The 18,870-nt window shown below is 33.5% G+C and overlaps 1 protein-coding gene across 2 annotated transcripts in view; it reads right to left on the reverse strand.

The window, feature by feature from the left end:
- Positions 1 to 18,870, reverse strand: part of MGAT4C (MGAT4 family member C) — a 548,325-nt gene that overhangs the window by 322,680 nt on the left and 206,775 nt on the right. For both annotated transcript variants that reach the window (XM_038558597.1, XM_038558594.1), the window contains exon 2: positions 5,045 to 5,105. The gene's annotated coding sequence lies outside the window, so the exon portion shown is untranslated. The remainder of the gene's footprint in view (positions 1 to 5,044; positions 5,106 to 18,870) is intronic.

Consider the following 18,870-nt stretch of genomic DNA (forward strand, 5'->3'; position numbering starts at 1 on the left):
CTGCAATCTGAAATATGCCAAAATTCTTAAGTAATACATAAAACACCAAACAATAACAGTTTGCATTTACTTTTCTTAGTATAAATGTTTTCAAAGAATGATATTCTAAAACTAGAGCTAGGCAACATGGAATCATGGAAAGATCATGACCTTAATAAGGGTGATCTGATTAAATTAGTTCAGTAAGTATTGGGTTAAACACCAACTGTTAGTGTAAGAATTCTTTGGACTTAAAAAAAATTTTTTTTAAAGATTTTATTTATTTATTCATGAGAGACACAGAGAGAGAGAGAGGCAGAGACACAGGCAGAGGGAGAAGCAGGCTCCATGCAGGGAGCCTGATGTGGGACTCTATCCCAGGACTCCAGGATCACTCCCTGAGCCAAAGGCAAGCACTTAACTGCTGAGCCACCCAGGTGTCCCTCTTTGGACTTTTAATAAGCAAATGTGCTTTTTCATTCTTTAAAAAAGATATTTGGTATAATATTTTCCAAATTTCTTTGTTAATTTCAGAGACTATCATCAGTTATCAAAATATGAATGATCACAAAATTTCTATTTACATGTTTCATTGTGTATGGCATAAAGAATATATTTCAGGAAGTTAATAGATTACACTCATCTTGTTCTTTTGTTCACGAAAGTCTAATTAAATATTTGACCTCCTCTTTTTTTTGCATTTTACAAGTCATCATCCTCATGAGTTTTTCCTCAAGTGTGTCTCTGAGAGATAAGCCCTCTATTACTGACATTTTATTTCAGGCTTCCTGCTTTATTAGTTTATTGAGTATTTGTCAAAGTCATTAGCAGTTTCTGTACATATTGATAATGATTCCTCCTCTAATTTATTTTATAAAGTGAAGCCAGATTAAGTACATACACCTACACATAAGCAAACCATACAAACAAGTGGGGGTGCATGTATGTGCCTGTATGTATTGAGCACATACAAGAGGAAAATCCTGTGGTACCTAGTACCAGATTTTTCTGTATGAGCTGTCATTCAAAATAACCACACTTTTATTTTCTATGCTTCTAAAGGAAAAAGAGATTGGACATGTTCAAGGGACAGAGCTACAGGCCCACAGAACCACTAGTTCCTCAAACTAGTGTTGAATCTTCCACAATCTTGTTCTAATCTACATTCAAATAAACGTCCATTCATAGCCAAAGATAACATAATACATCTAGCTATAGCTCAGATGATAAGCGATAAGCAACTAATTCTTACTAATACCTTTTTCATGCCTTTCCTTATGCCATTCCTTATGCCAAGTATTCCTTCAACTTTCTTTGAAGCTTGTGTCCACTCCTTTTCATCTTCTATTTTATAGTTGAAGCCCTACTGTATTTTTGAAAGTGTACATCGGATTTCCTTACTATATATTGATTTCATGGTGAGAGTTAACAACTTATAATAGTAAATCTATAGATTTTTTGCACAGTTTCATATATACAGACATAGTCATCTCAATCAATGCTTATAAAATAAATGGGTTTTTTAATAACCAGAGATTTTTTATTGTTTTTCTTTAAACTATTTAAAAGACATCCACAGAATGTTTCGTAACTACTCTTAGACAATACTAGTTATGTGTGTCATGGCACTTAATACTTAATAAGTTTGGTAGGCTTTAGTTGTGTAGTGAGGAAGCTGTTAAGGTCTGAAACTTGCTGACTTCTCTATTTGTATACAATAAGTATTTGCAATCATTTTTTAAATAAACTGGTGAGTATATAGCATTTGGTACTATGTATTTAAGATATACATTACATTTCTGATCCCATTTCTAGAATGATTTCGTTTTCATTATCTAACCTCACTGGTTCAATAAATTTTATTGACTATTTGCTATATTTCAGGCGCTGTGCTGGGCACTAAATATTGTGCTTAACTGTTGTAAGAGACACAAACAAAACAAGGAAATAATTTTTTCTCTTCTCTTTACATTTATTATTGTATAATAAAATATAAATAAAATGCTTACAATTATGGTAAATGCCATGAAGTAAAAAATAAAGAAGTTCATAAGAAGTGATGGCAAGCTTGGATGCTTTAAAAAGACTTTTTAAAAAATGACATTTAAGTTAATTTAGCGGAGTCTGAAAGGTGGGTAGCTATTCATGTAAAGAACAGAAGAAACTTTGTGATACAGAGAACTGTTTAAAAATACCATTACAACAAAATACTTAAATCCTCTGACTCCAACAAAACCATTTTCTCTGATTTACTCTAAAAAAATATGAATTTAATCTATGTTTTTAAATAGTTTTCCTTTAAAAAAAAGTAAATATCTCCTAGTGAGATATATAACAGGTTTGTGTAAAGACATTGAATATTCCATATTTAGACTTTTGTTTCCTCCTCAATAGGAAAAAAAATAAATAGAAAGAAGAGGGCAGAAATATGCCTAATTTTATGTACTTTGCATGTAGTAAATTGGTGTTTTTTCCCCTAGTTTCATGAACTGCTTTTCTTTTTTTCTTTCTTTCTTTTTTTTTTATTATTATTTTTTTAATTTTTATTTATTTATGATAGTCACACGCAGAGAGAGAGAGAGGCAGAGACACAGGCAGAGGGAGAAGCAGGCTCCATGCACCGGGAGCCCGATGTGGGATTCGATCCCGGGTCTCCAGGATCGCGCCCTGGGCCAAAGGCAGGCGCCAAACCGCTGCGCCACCCAGGGATCCCTCTTTTTTTTTTTTTTTTTTTTTTACCAGAGAAATGCTTAACAGAACACGTTGAAACCCTAAAATAATTTTATTAGATATATTTATTTCACACTCTTATTTATTGGGAGGCCTTATAAGGTTTTAAGGTCACAATGTAATTTGAAGATTGGGAAGTGTAATGAACATCTTATTTAAATACTATAAATTATGCATAGATGATAGAATAAGTTCTTACAGTAATGCCCTACTTATACTTTAATTCATTAATAAGAAAATTCTGATTTGTGTTAAATGTTCCACATTTTCACATGTAGGACAAATATCAAAAACTTGTACCATATAAATGCAGCATAAATTCATCATTTTTATCCAGTTGGAAGAGTTTTTCTTTTGTTACTTCATGAAATGATCATTTGTTTTGGGTTGCAACTGAGAGTTTAAGGAACAATGTTAAATTAAAAAAAAAAAAGAGAGAGAGAGAGAGAAAACATATAAGTTTATATAGTTACTTTACCCACCATTAAAACTGCTGTCATGCATGGTAAAAACACTTTGAAAAGATTTCTCTGATTGCTTTCACTTAACTACCTCTTTGCCATTTATTGGCTTAATTTTACACAAAATGAAGCATTTTTAAAACCTAAGGGAAGATATTAGGTTTTAGTTTTATATATCACATAATGGAAATAATAAAAAAAGGAGTTTTTGCATTTTCTAAATATCCCACATCCAAAAAGACATATCTGTACTAAAGTTTCTCAGCACAATTTTAACATGTAAAAATAAGCATCTCTTTCATGTGCTTTTCAAATTTGAACTGGTATCTGTCTCATTTTCCAAGGTATGCCATTTTCTCACAAAATATATATGGGGTAATAAAGTGAAATTTCCACAGCAGAAAACCATATTGTAAATGGGAAAAATCTTTATTTTCTAAAGCTTTTTCTTTGGCAAGATCTGATTCAAATCAGCTCTGCTTTTTTTTTTTTTCTTCCCAGTAAAATTAATGCACTTAAGTACATATTCCTTAAATAAATAGAGAAGCCATGGAAATGCATTAATCAAGAGCTAGAGCATTATTGGGAAATATATTTAAGCTACTTAATCATCAGAATAAATGACTGTGCTAACAACAGAAGGGTTGATTAATTTTTTGTTACAAACACTTGCATATTAATACACAGTTCAATTTTTGTCATTCCCCTTGCTGTTGAAATGTTCCGAGAGATCATCTAACATATGTTCAAATTACCAGCTTTCTAATAGATAAAAATTCAGTTGCAAGAAGCTATATGAATCAAGCATGCACCGTCCCACAGCTGAGGTCTGATGACCCCTGAATGTGACCTGCTCCCAGAGGAAAGCAATTTAATGCTCCATCGCACACAGAACAGTATGTATGAATCACAAAACCTCCAGATAAATTAGTGACAGGTACATCTGAATAGGATTCCTTCTAAGTCGCTTATCTGCAGCCAGGCAAGCTTGTTTCACCCTCACTTTCAAAGATAAAGCCACACGGCATGTGGCCGCAGCAGATTCTCAAAAAGCAAACAGCCCCCATCGTCCATTACTGAGAGGAAAAAAAATCTCCTTATTATTTCGTGTACCGTGTACTGTGACAGCAAATGGGATAAAGTGAAAACTATCTGCAGTGGGAAATTCATCAATCAATACCAGGCCTTATGTCTTCTCTAACTTTCATAAGCTCAGTGCCTCTTGCTCTTTCACTTTTATTTCTGACAGTTCTGATACCCCAGAGTTGCAACCATGGCAAAGTTCAAGAACAAAACAACAGGTTATTAAAGACAACTTATCAGAGGCCAAACAGAGAGAAGAGATGCCAACTGCCAACAATTAGTAAGTAGCTGAAAGACAGGTCTATGACAGAAGGAAGAAAGGCACAACAAGCTTTTACCTTTAGCAAACTATGGATTCCATTTGAAAAAACCCAGAGCAAACTGAGGTGCTAAATATATGCTTGAAGCACTCAGGGATGTTGATCATAGAATAGATGAAAAATAAATTATATTCAAAATAACACAAAAGATATGTATTTGTAAGAGACCTTATTTACATAGCTTAGCAACCATAGATAAATTGGAATAACAAAACTATATAAACTGTATGCTTTAAACTGAATGTCAATGAATAGCACAAATGTATTACCTTCTTCAAAGTTAAGCATTAACTTCAGAAATTCTTTTAAACGTAACAATAAAACAGGTATCACTTTTCACTTTCTGTACTTCTTATATTCTACAATTATGCTTAATCAAAACTCTCACTACATATCTTAATATAAGCCATGTCATATTACTGGGTCAGTTATATAGCATAGAATTCAATAGCACAAAAATACTGTACTCACGGTTCAGGTTCTGTTGGTAGTCCTTCTCAGGCAAAATCAGGTTTGTGCTTTCTGGGTGAATCTGTGTTAAACCAAAATGACAAAAATCTTAGTTTCCCATGGCACTGCCACTTAGAATGCATACAAATAAACTCCCAGTTAGTCAGGGAGAAAAAAATTGCATTAAAGTGTACTGATTTGTAAATTTGGTCTTTTCAAATGTAGATAATGTTTGCCCCTCCTTCTCCCCCCATATCTTTGCAAAATTTCTGCCCAATGAACTCATTACTGTAGAAACTCAACTATGCCTATGGTCAGTGAATGAAATTCAGGTCTAGGATTAACCTTCATAAACATGCACAATGATTGGGCGTCTGAATTTGAGACAGACAAGTATAATGCTGGAAAGGGAAAACAAAAACAAAAAACATAACTTAGAGACTGTACAATATGATAGATTTATCTAACTTAACTGTTGTCTTTTATATGAGGTAAATCATAGTATTCTAAATGTATAGAAATGAAAGCAAATGTATTTTGAAAACATCAATACCATATCCAATGACGCTTTGGAGAATATAAATATAGCTACTAAATTTACCTTCTTTGAAATTACACAGGTTTAATTAAATTGGATGTATGTCTTTACAGCGACAATAATTTAAGCAACATTAAACACGATTTAAAATATGCAAGAACTTCAGTTAGCAGGCAATAAAATTATTATTTCTGCTCTATCTAGCTACCGTGTTTATATTGAGTTATTTATTTACAATGTACTTTAACGTTATCAGTAATTTCTTGGAAGTGTCAGTAAATGGAAACTAAAATGTTCAATTAAAACATTAAACTTTACTTGTGAAGTACCATATTATAATGATGTTAGTTTATTTTTTATGAATTAGAAAAAAACATGGGGAAAAATAGAAAAAACATGGAAAAGTAATTAGAACAATTAGTTTAAATATCTAAAAAGTCAAATGTCATGTGGGTATTGTTCAACACTTTATTTAAATTATATAAATACAAAGGCATATAATAGTTCTTAGTCACTACATGTCAAGAGTGTTTTACTGTATAATGGACTGTTCCATTTTCTGGTTAATTATTCATTAATTCAACAAATAGATCTTGCCGAAAATGGCCTTATAATTCCTCTCAGCTTGACTAAACTTTAGGAAGGTTTCTTTCCCTTACTCTAGGCCTTTGACCTTTTTCCTTAGAGCATTTACTTTAAATTATAATTGTGAATTATTTTTTCTGCCCCTTTGATATATAAATTTTCTCCCAACCTTTGTCAGTTTTAAAACCCAGATTGTCCAAGACTTTGGAAACCATCCCTTTGAGATGTCATCATTAAGAAAGTAGTGCCTCTATCTCTGAGTCTCCTTGTGAAGGTAGGAGCTTAACTTCAATAAGCACTATTAACAAACACAGGTGGCCTAATCACATTCATCAACCTCACCTCTATCTAACATCTTGCAGTATTTTTTTCCCACTAGTTCATCTCAGCTCTTAAAAATCTCCAATTTTGTATTTCATGAGTTAAGTTCAATTCCCCTCCTCCACCTATGTAATAGTCTTGAATAAAGTCTTCCTCGACTGTTTAACACCATCTGGTACAAGTTTTCCTTTGCGATCTGAAGTGTCTTTTACATGCCGGCACACTAGTAAATCGGTTGTAAAGGAGAGAGACATTGTACTTGCTTTCATTGTACCTACAATCTAGTGGGAAACTGATATGTGTAAGTTGACGTGTAAAATACAATGTGGTCAATACCATGACTGCAGGAAGAAAACAGGGCACCTAACAAAAGTGAACAAATAATGAAAAGAATAACAGAATGAGTCTCTTTAAATTTATCACTTCACAAATGGTGAGATATCCAGGTAAACTGGAACAGGAACAATGTTCTAGGAAGAGGGTCCCACGTATATGAAAGCCATTAGGCAAAATAACGTATATGAAAGCCCATAGGCAAAATAAGCACTCCACGTATGGAAAAGTGAGACCAGAATGGCTAGATTGTTTGGTGTGATGCAGGAGAATGCCAGGAAATTAGTTTGAGATGTAACTGGAGGAATACACAAGAGGCATTCATGCAGCTATATAGTTGCTTGTTTTTCTTTTCATCAACACATTAGGGGAGATGATGTAAGCTAAGGTTCAACCTCAAGGTCTCTGATATCAGACTATCAGCCTTTGTTTTTTTAATATTATTTTATTTACTTATTCATGAGAGACAGAGAGAGAGAGAGGCAGAGACACAGGCAGAAGGAGAAGCAGGCTCCATGCAGGGAGACTGACGTGGACTCGATCCTGGGTCTCCAGGATCACACCCTGGGCAGAAGGCAGAGGCTCCACCACTGAGCCACCCATACATCCCAGACTATCAGACTTTGAAATCTGACTCTATGTCTCACAAGTTGTATATTAGGCAAATAGTCCAACCTCTTTTTGCTCTCCATTTCATGAGTAGGGTATCAAAAAAACGTGATGGCTTTTTTTCAGGATTAAAAAGGAAATCTCACATAAAATAGCACAAGACTTCATACATGGAAAATGAGCGATTATTATGATGATGATGCTTTGATGATGACAATGACAGAAAGCAATCTATGACAATATTGATCATGAACTGACACAGTATATCAGGTCACAAGGGCCATGGTGAAGAGTTTGAATAAAAGAGAAACTACTGAAGCATTTAAACATAGAGAAATATTATCAAGTGTATGTTTTTGAAACAGAATTCTATTTACAATTAAAAGAATATTTTGAAGGTTTCAAAGGGAATGCTGTAATCCAAATCTGTAGAACAGACATAATAGCTAAAATTTTGAGTAAATATTTGTAAGGATATTAATTAAAAGTCAATGCATGCAGAGTGATGGTTTTTTTTAATAGAATGGCCTAATAATAGGGTAAATATACCACTGTTTATTAACTGTTGTCTGGTTATAATTACTAATAGTACAACCCTGTATCCTGTATTTGGGTATTAAGACTACATAGTAGATGTCTTTGTGAGCATCAATTAGTATGTTTTATGAGGGGAGTTTTGTTTATCCAAGCAAATCAGTTGAATGGATGCTGTCTCCAATATATAATATTTCAATAATCACAAAAGGAAAAACTACTCTTTATTTTTGTCATATTTACTTGTCTGGCACTGCTTTATGCTACTTATATGTATTACCGATTTAGTCCTACCAATCCTATGGGTGTAATTGCTTATTCCTCTCTCATACATGAGGAAATTAGAGCATATAGAAGTAATCTGCCCAATTTGCATGTGGAAGAGCATAGATTCAAACCAGACAGTCTGGGTCCAGAATTTGTGCTCCAAATCCCTATGTGAAAAGTGCTATAATAGAGTTTTTAGAGTATCTGAAGCACAGAGAGGGCTACTGTAAGCTAAGATGACACTAAAGAATCACACAAAGAACACTGGGGCACTAGAAGGAGAAACTTTCAATAAGGTAGAAAGCACAAAGAGGATACAATAAAAGTAGCTTTAAAAAGGAAGGGATATTTCAGGTAGATTTTAAAGAATGAATAGAACATTTGTCTCCTTGAAAACCAAACATAGTCTACTTTAAAGAAAAATCTATAATGGTATATATCTGCCCCCTGCCCTTCCCAACTAGATCTGACCATTCCACCTTCTACATACCCTTATACTTCTTAAACTTATTTATAAGATATGTTTATTCATCCAAAATAAATATGTAATCAGCGACATTCTGATAGATTTCTATTATACTTAAATGAAAATCTAAAATTCAAACTCCCGCCACAATCATTTTTCTCTTTCTCATAAGCACCAGGCTTCTGCTATTTCTTTTACTAGTATAATCGTCACTCAAATCTTACATTACCAGATCTATCTCACAGATTTCTTTTTCTATTTCCTACTCCATTTTATATTATTTTTATTTGAGAGAGATATATGGCACCTGTTTATGGAAAGTATGTATTCTTTGCTAAAGAGATTTCTCTTTGTGTTGGGAGAACTCTACCTGCTGTCTCATTCCTGGCTCAATCCACTATACTCCCCACCTTCTGTGACTATTGACAAAATTATTACTAATCTCAAATTCTGCAAGAGCATATACCATGTTAGTTTTTATATTGTGATATATCCTGAAAGAGATCAGAATATGCCACTCCAACATATGCCACTTTTCAATATGGGTTAGTTGAGCTGAAGGTAATTGAGAATCAACAGATGCAGGAAGAAGCCTTCTCACAGTTTCTCTTACATGATTAAAAGCAGAAACTTTAGAGAAGTGAAGACTGCCAAAAATCTCTTCTCCAGGAAATTTTATGGCCACAAAGGAGATGGAGAGTCAGCACCAAGCAAGGTGAGTCTTCATCAAATCAAACAACAACAATAGCAACAAAACCACTTATTAAAAAGGCCCTTGCCTTTCATTAGTTTCCCCATATTACTTACCTTCCCACAATTTATCCTTCCTAGGAACCCAAGTCCCCTTTACCTTGTCTAGTCCATGATTTATTGCCCTTTGTCACTAATATTATATAAACTTCCAAGTCTAATCACGTCCTGGGGGCTTCACTTCTTTACTGTGGAGCCTCCATGGCATGTAAAACTAAAATAAAGAAACCTATGCTTTTTCCCCTGACAATCTGTCTTTTGTCAGTTTAATTCATGATGATAAGGGAAAAGTTATTTTCTTCTGCTCCTATCCCCAGCACCAACACCAATGCCAGACTCAATAAATATTTGATGAATACATGATGTGTGACTTGGCAGGAAACGTGCACTTGGAGTGACTGGTTCATAGGAGACAGCCAATGAAAACAAGCAGTTGAAATTACCACAGAAAGGTTGTTGCAGAGTGTACTATGCTGTATGTAGTCCTCCCCATCACAATTATTTCTAGAAGTTAGATAAGGTCCAAATGTACTTACACAAAATAATAATAATAATAATAATAATAATAATAATAATAGTAAACAAACCAGCAATAAGTAAATAAATAAATAGGCCCAAATGAGATTGGGATAGGAAGTCTGACAGTTCTGTGGTCATCAAAGACCCAGCCTTCCTGATTTTCCACCTTTAGCCAGTGGCTTCCACCTTCAAAGTGTCTGAGGTATTGTTACTTTAGTGCCAGTCTTTATAGGTTTCAGGAAGCAAAAAATAGGAAGGGAAGAGGGCGTAACAAACAAAAACAAAAACAAAATTTGGTCAGCCCCCTAAAAAGAGCTATTCTAGACACTGACCTATAACTTCAGCTTATGTCTTATTGAAAACCTCTTCAGAACTGAAACTGAAATGCCGATATTTAGATAAATCTATTGTTGTCTTAAACAATATGGTGATCTATTAGTAAGGGAAATGAGAAAAATAACAACAACTTTTCTTTTCTCTTATGGAAACTTTCCATTTTTAACTTTTTGAGCATTTTATATCCTAACGCTGTGTTTTCTTTTTCACTAAACCCTTAGAGAAAAAATCTTGGCAAAATAATTTCTATTACCTATTTTCCTTAAATTTTCTTCTCCAGAATGTTAAACAAAGGAAGCCCAGGACTAAAACTGGATTCATGGTCTGAAATATTAAGACTTGTGAAATATACTATGGGAAACACAGAGGCAAATCTGAGGTGCATCCCACATATACTTGCGAAGATGCAAGGCTGTCTCCTACGCTTTGTCCACATCAAATATATCCTCATCAGCAACCTGATGAGATTTCAACATCTTAACTACTCCCAGTCCTTGACTCTTCTCAACTCTTAAGATGCCTCATTCAGTCAATCCTTGATGTTAAAAACTATCAAAGGTAAGCCATGGCAACGGGAAGGCATTCTTCTTTGGCTTTTGAATGTGTGTTTTTATGTGTCTGTGTGCTTGCATTGTAGTGGATGCTTGTTATTTTGGCTCTTATTTTCTTTTTTTGGCTCTTATTTTCACATCAAACAATGAATCTATGCTGTGATGACCTGAATTGGGACCAAGTTCTGCAGCTCTACCGTTTCTTCATTCTGCCTCTTTGCTAAATTTTCCTGTTACTTGTTCTAAGTTGAAAATAGAATTATCTGCCAGAATGAAATGAGAATTACAGATTCTCAAATTTATCCCCCTAACTCTGTTCTCTTAAATATAACCTGATATTTGAATTTCAAAGACATGCTCTTTGTCTAAATAAATGGAGTAGAAAAGTCAAGAAAATAACCACTTAAGAAAAATATGGGTGCTTTTGATAAACCTGAGAGGAAGATGTTCTGTCCAAAGAATGAGGAGTGAGAACAATTCAAAATGAAATTATGTTTGTGTTCTTACTTTTAAACTAAGTTTAGGAATTCTTCTTTCAAAAAAGAGTTTTTTAATTGATTAGGTAAGTCTTTGAGAAACTAAACAGACTACTTTTTATTTCATGACAGTTTTGTTATTCAAAAGAAGAAAAGCTTATGCATGCAATAAAAAACAAAACCCAAAGAATCCTGACTTCTGAAAAATAGCACTTTAAAAGTTTTTGCCAAACATTGTTAAGCAATACCCTTAAATGTAATTATATTCTCTTCCCTACTCTTTCTCTTTGGTAGTTTAGAAGTATCAGACAGATATCAATTGATTGTAACTTATACACATTGAATGGAGACTACCGATGTGTTTAAAAATCCCTAAAACACAAAAGACTAAGTTGAGGAAAATGTCACTTCTTTTAAGTGTTAAATAGCCAATAACACAGTTCTCTTTTTTCTCAGTGTCTGTGAATGGGTGATGTTGGGAAGACATCTAAAGGACCAAACATAAGCTGTCTCAAGACAAGACTGCTGCCCACTGGATTAATTATGTGATATCTTTAGCCAGCAAATAGCAGCTTGCTTCTATCTAGTTTGGGACAATTATTTATAGGTACATACATTTTTTAAAGTTCATATATGTCCTATAAAAATTCCTAGGGAGAATGCTAATAAAATTATTAAAGAAATATTCTATTATTTGTATATCATAATCTTGGGTGTTCATATTTTTGTTTGAAAATTTTTACACAAAACTTCTAGATAGATGTATCAATATAATTCCCATATAATCCAAAAATATGCAATAACACTCATTTTTTTTTATAAAAACATCATACATAAAATTTCTTTTTATCCCCCAGCTTTATTAAGGTATAAGTGGCAAATAAAACTAGGATTTATTTAAGATGTATGATGTAATGTTCTATTATATGTATGCATTGTGAAATGATTATGAAGATCAAGCTAGTAAACGTATCCACAAACTCACATATTTTTTCTTTTTGTGATGAGAACATTTAAGACTTACCCCCTTAGCAAATTTTAGGTTGCAGTGCAATATTACTAACTATAGTCACTATGCAGTACATTAGATCTCCAGAATTTATTCATGCTGCATAACAGAAAATTTGTACCACGTGGCTAATATACCCTATTTCCCCAACCACCAGTAACCACTAGTCTACTTTCTATTTCTATGAGTTTGACTACTTTAGATTCTACATATAAGTGAGATCATGAAGTATTTGTTTTTCTGTGCCTAACCTATTTCACTTAGCAAAATGTCCTTTAAGTTCATCTATTGTCACGAGTGAGAAAATAAACTTCTTCTTCAAGATGAACAATATTGTATTGTAAATAATTTTCCATTCCATTGTATGTGTGTGCGTGGTGCACACACATCACATTTTTGTTTATCCATTCATTTGTCAATAAAGATTTAGGTTGTTCCCATATATTAGCTATTGTGGATAATGCTACAATAAACATGGAGGTAACAGCTTTCTGAGATAATGATTTTGTGTTTTTTGGATATATACTTAGAAGTAGGATTTCTGGATCAAATAAGAGCTCTATTTTTGTTTTCTTATAGGTTTACTCATTTATTTTAGAGAGAGAGGGAAAGAGAGAGAGTGAGCCGGTGGAAGGGGGGAGAGGGAAAGAATCTCCAGCAGATTTCCCACTGAGCCCAATTAGGGGCTCCATCTCAGGACTCTGAGATTGTGACCTAAGCAGAAATCAAGAGATGCTTAACCAACTGAGCAACAAGCTGCTCCATAATAGCTCTATTTTCATTGAGGAACTTCCATACTGTTTTCTATAATGGTTATACCAATTTACATTCCCACCAACAGTACTCAAAGGTTCTTTTTTTCCCCTCTTCATGTTGCCAACATCTGTTAACTTTTAAAGCAAAATTCAAGTATAACTAAATATAGTTATATTAGTCTTAGGTGTTCAATATAATGATTAGCAATTCTATACATTACTCAGTGATCATCATGATAAGTGCACTCTTAATCCCCTTGATCTATTTCACCCATTCCCCTCCCATCCCCTTCCCCTCTGGCAACCACCAGTTTGTTCTCTATATTTAAGAATCTAGTTTTTGTTTGTATGTTTTTCTCTTTTTTTCCTTCTTTCTTTGTTTCCTAAACCCCACATATGAATGAAATTATATGGCATTTCTCTTTCTCTGACTTATTTCAGTTTGCATATGCCCCCTAGATCCATCTATGTTGAGGCAAATGGCAAGATTTCATTCTTCTTTTATGGCTGAATAATATATATGCATACATATATGGAATATATTTGGAATATATGTATTATACATATTTTATATATACATATATATAATATGAGATATTATATATATATATATATATACACACACACACTACATCTTTTTTATCCATTTATCTATTCAGAGATAATAGGGCTGCTTCTGTATCTTCACTATTGTAATTAATGCTGCAATAAACATAGAAGTACATATATCTTTTCAACTTAGTGTTTTTGCTTTCTATGTAGTAAATACTAAATTGTATGGTAATTATATTTTTAAGTTTTTGAGGAGCCTCTATCAAATGGGAGAAGATATTTGCAAATCATATATCCAATAAGGGGTTAATATCCATATAATGAAAAATGTATACAACTCAATACCAAAAAAAAAAAAAACCCAAATAATCCAATTAAAAAAATGGGTAGAGGACATGAATAGATTTTTTTTCCAAGAAGACATTACAGATGGCCACAGACACATGAAAAGATGCTCATCTTCAGGAAAATGCAAATCAAGCAGGACCCATCTATTTGCTGTCTACAAGAGACTCATTTTAGACAGAAGGACACCTACAGCCTGAAAATAAAAGGTTGGAGAACCATTTACCATTCGAATGGTCCTCAAAAGAAAGCAGGGGTAGCCATCCTTATATCAGATAAACTAAAATTTACCCCAAAGACTGTAGTGAGAGATGAAGAGGGACACTATATCATACTTAAAGGATCTATTCAACAAGAGGACTTAACAATCCTCAATATATATGCCCCGATGTGGGAGCTGCCAAATATTTAAATCAATTATTAACCAAAGTGAAGAAATACTTAGATAATAATACACTTATACTTGGTGACTTCAATCTAGCTCTTTTTATACTCGATAGGTCTTCTAAGCACAACATCTCCAAAGAAACGAGAGCTTTAAATGATACACTGGACCAGATGGATTTCACAGATATCTACAGAACTTTACATCCAAACCCAACTGAATACACATTCTTCTCAAGTGCACATGGAACTTTCTCCAGAATAGACCACATACTGGGTCACAAATCGGGTCTGAACCGATACCAAAAGATTGGGATCGTCCCCTGCATATTCTCAGACCATAATGCCTTGAAATTAGAACTAAATCACAACAAGAAGTTTGGAAGGACCTCAAACACGTGGAGGTTAAGGACCATCCTGCTAAAAGATGAAAGGGTCAACCAGGAAATTAAGGAAGAATTAAAAACATTCATGGAAACTAATGAGAATGAAGATACAACCATCCAAAATCTTTGGGATGCAGCAAAAGCAGTCCTAAGGGGGAAATACATCGCAATACAAGCATCCATTCAAAAACTGGAAAGAACTCAAATACAAAAGAACAATGAAATGTCATTTCACACCTGTCAGCATGATTAAAATTAAAAAAACATAAGAAATAACAAGTGATGGTGAGGATGTGGAGAAGAAAGGAACCCATGTGCACTGTTGGTAGGAATGCAAGCTAGTCATTTAACATTTTGATAACAGCCATCTTAACAGGTTTGATGTGGTATTTCATTGTAGTTGGTTTATGTTTTCTTAATGATTAGCAGTGTTGAGCATCTTCTCATATACCTGTCAGCCATTTGGATATCTGCTTTGAAAAAATTTGAAATTTTAATTTTTTCTTAATGTAGGCATTTATCACTCTAAATTTTCAGAATTGCTATTACTGCATCTAAAAGTTTTGATAAGTTGTATTTGAGTTTTTAAATATATATATTTATTTCCATTTCCTTCTTTGACTCATTGGTTGTTGAGGAGTCTTTTGTTTAATTTCTACATATTTGTGAATTTTCCAATTATCCATATGTTACTGATTTCTAGTTTCATACCATTGTGATTGAAAGGATACTTGATATGTTTTCAATTTTTTGTTTTGTTTTGTTTTAATTTGGTAAGATCTGCTTTCTGGCCTGGCATAAGCTCTATCCTAGAGAATGTTCCCTGTGTGCCTGAGAACTGTGTGCATTCTGCTGCTGCTTCTGAATGACATGTTCTGCATATATCTCTTAAGTCCCTTTAGTCCAGAATGTTGTTCAAGTCCACTTTCCATACTGATGTTTTGTCTGGATGACTTTTCCTTTGTTAAAAGTGGAATACTGGGACGCCTGAGTGGCTCAGTGGTTGAGCATCTGCCTTTGGCCCAGGGCGTGATCCTGGAGTCCCGGGATCAAGTCCCACATCGGGCTTCCTGCATGGAGCCTGCTTCTCCCTCTATGTCTCTGCCTCCCTCTCTCTGCGTCTCTTGTGAATAAATAAATAAAATCTTTAAAAAATAAAATAAAAGTGGAATACTGAATATTGAAATTCCTACTATTATTCTATTGCTTCTATTTCTACTTTCTGATTTGTTAATACTTGCCTTTCATATTTAGGTGTTGTGATGTGCGCAGATACATTTACAAGTGTTATATCCAATTGATAAATTGATGCTTTTATCATTATATAATGATCTTCTTTGTCTTTTATGATAGTTTTGACCTAAAATATCATATGTCTAGCAATTCCACTACTGGATGTTTACCCATAGAAAACAAAAATATTAACTGAAAAAAAATACATGCACCCTGATGTTTATAGAAGCATTTTCTACAATAACCATATTATGGAAATAGCCCAACTGTTCTTCAACTAATGAATGGATAAAGAAGATGTGGTATATATATATACCATATATATATATGGAATACACTCAGTCATAAAAAAAAGAATGAAATTTTGCCCTTTGCAATGACATGGAAAGAGTTAGTGTGTATTATGCTAAGCAAAATAAGTCAGTCAGGGAAAGACAAATAACACATAATCCCATCATTCTAACATAATTATTGTCTTTAAGATAATTTAGAAAAGCAGCTTCTGAAGAATTATCAGAAACTATTACTTCACTTATATGTGGAATCTAAGAGCAAAACAAACAATAAGAACAACAAAGCAAAACAGATCTATGAAAACAGAGAATAAAGTAGTGGTTGCCAGAAAAGAGGAGAGTTGAGGGATAGGCAAAAATGAGTGAAAGATAGTGGAAAGTACAGGCTTTCAGTTATGGATGAATAAGTCATGCAGATGAAAGAGAAAGCATAGGGAATATAGTTAATTTTTTTTTTTTAGTTAATGGTATTAAAACAGCAATGTATGGTGACAGATGGTAGCTACACTTGTGATTATTGCATGAGGTATACAGTTGTCAAATCACTATGTTGTAGACCTGAAGTTAATGTAACATTGTGTGTCAACTATACTTCTATAAACCGGTATAAAAAAATAAAGTGAGTCTCTTGTAACATTTCATTGGAATTTATTTTCTATCCATTTTTTAAAGGTTTATTTATTTATTTATTCATGAGAGACACAGAGAGAGACACACAAGCAGAGGCAGAAGCAGGCTTCATGCAAGGAGCCTGATTTGGGACTCTAACCTGGGTCTCCAGGATCAGGCCCTGGGCTGAAGGTGGTGCTAAACCACTGAGCCACTCAGGCTGCTCTAGATTTTCTTTTAAATAATTAAGATCAACTCCTTGGATATTTGTATCATATATATATTTTTATTATTATAATACTCATTTAAAGAGGAACTACATGCACTGACTAACTGAGGTATTTGTTAAAATTATTTGGTTAGAACCCATTAGCAATTTTTTGGAAACTAAATGTATTATTACTTGCATTTATTTTCATTATATATTATAGATGTGTGGTCACTATGCCTTAAGAATCTCCTGGTGAGTTAACACACACGGACCTGGGGTATATTTTCATACATAATTGTCTGATATTGTGAATGGAGAATTGGAAAGATTCTACATGATTTTATCTTCCTGAAGAAAAGATTTACTTTACCCTTTGGTAGGACTTTAAAGTACAAAAGATTATCTTAATTCAGTAAAGCATTCAGATAATTTAGGTGCAGGTTTCAATCTTTGTAAGTCTCACCATATTTCTACTCATTTATCATTTTAATACATTTTTTATAATAGAGTGACATATTTAATATTTAATCTTCATGAGGTTATGGTGGAACTTGCATAATCATACATTTTTGGTGAAAATATAAATTGATATAATGTCTTTTTAGGGAGTCTGTGATTTATTTACTTTTATTGTTCATTTCCATGTTTCTTTGTTTTTACTTCTACTGGAGACAATCTGGATTTGTACTTAGAGGATCTTTTTTAAAAAAATAATTTTGTTTTGTTGAATATTTATGCATATTAAGAAGAATTTGGGGCAAAGTGTTCTCTGTCCAAATCAACAAATCCTTTGGACTTGTTTCTCTAAGCCTTTACTCTAATTTTACAAACAAAATGTTGGATGCTTCTGGAGGAAAACTTTGGTTGTTTTTGGTTAACTAACTTGATTTTAATTGTTATGAAATATTCACATTCAACCAACGTGATTTCTGAAACCCCATCCCAAGATACAGCAGTAAATGGCATTTATCTCAAGTAAGATACATTCATGCCTAAGCAGATCTCTGGCCTGGAAGTGGTGGAGCAGAGAGGGTTGGAAAGAAGGGCATTTCTACATAACGGAAGTTGTTTAGTTACAAACCTAGGCCAAATTTGCCTCATGTTCTTTTCTTTCTCTCGTATATGCAGTATAAGATGTTTTGTTTAACCATGATTTTTAATAATGACTATATTCTTCCTATTTGACAGTTTCTAACTTATGTAAACAACCAGAAGAGATGACTATAATATACATGTATTTGAAATACCTTCTGTGATGCAGAAATGATGCATAGAATAATCATGAACAATAAAATCTTGCCTAAAGTAGAATCAAAGTAGAGGAGGGATTGTTGAACACATTTCTCAATTTTAACTACATAAAAATTTAAAATTAAAATGAAATAACACATAATCCCATCATTCTAACATAATTATTGTCTTTAAGATAATTTAGAAAAGCAGCTTCTGAAGAATTATCAGAAACTATTACTCAATAATTTCATTTCTGGTAATTAATTCTGAGGAAATCAATCAATCAAGAGAAAATACAACTTTGTGCGTTTTTGTTTTTTTTTTTTAAGAGAGAGAGAGAGAGAGAGAGAGAGTGGAGCAGAGGAACAGAGAGGAGAGAGGGAGAGGGAATCTTAAGCAGGCTTCATGCCCAGTGCAGAGCTGGATGCAGGGCTTGATCCCATGATGCTGAGATCATGACCTGAGCTGAAATCAGAAGTTGGACACTGAACCAACTGCACCACCCAGGTGCTCCAAGATACATTTTAATATTAATTTTAATGACTAACGTTT

The sequence above is a fragment of the Canis lupus genome, chromosome 15 (genome assembly GCF_011100685.1).
Source record: "Canis lupus familiaris isolate Mischka breed German Shepherd chromosome 15, alternate assembly UU_Cfam_GSD_1.0, whole genome shotgun sequence".
NCBI lineage: Eukaryota > Metazoa > Chordata > Mammalia > Carnivora > Canidae > Canis > Canis lupus.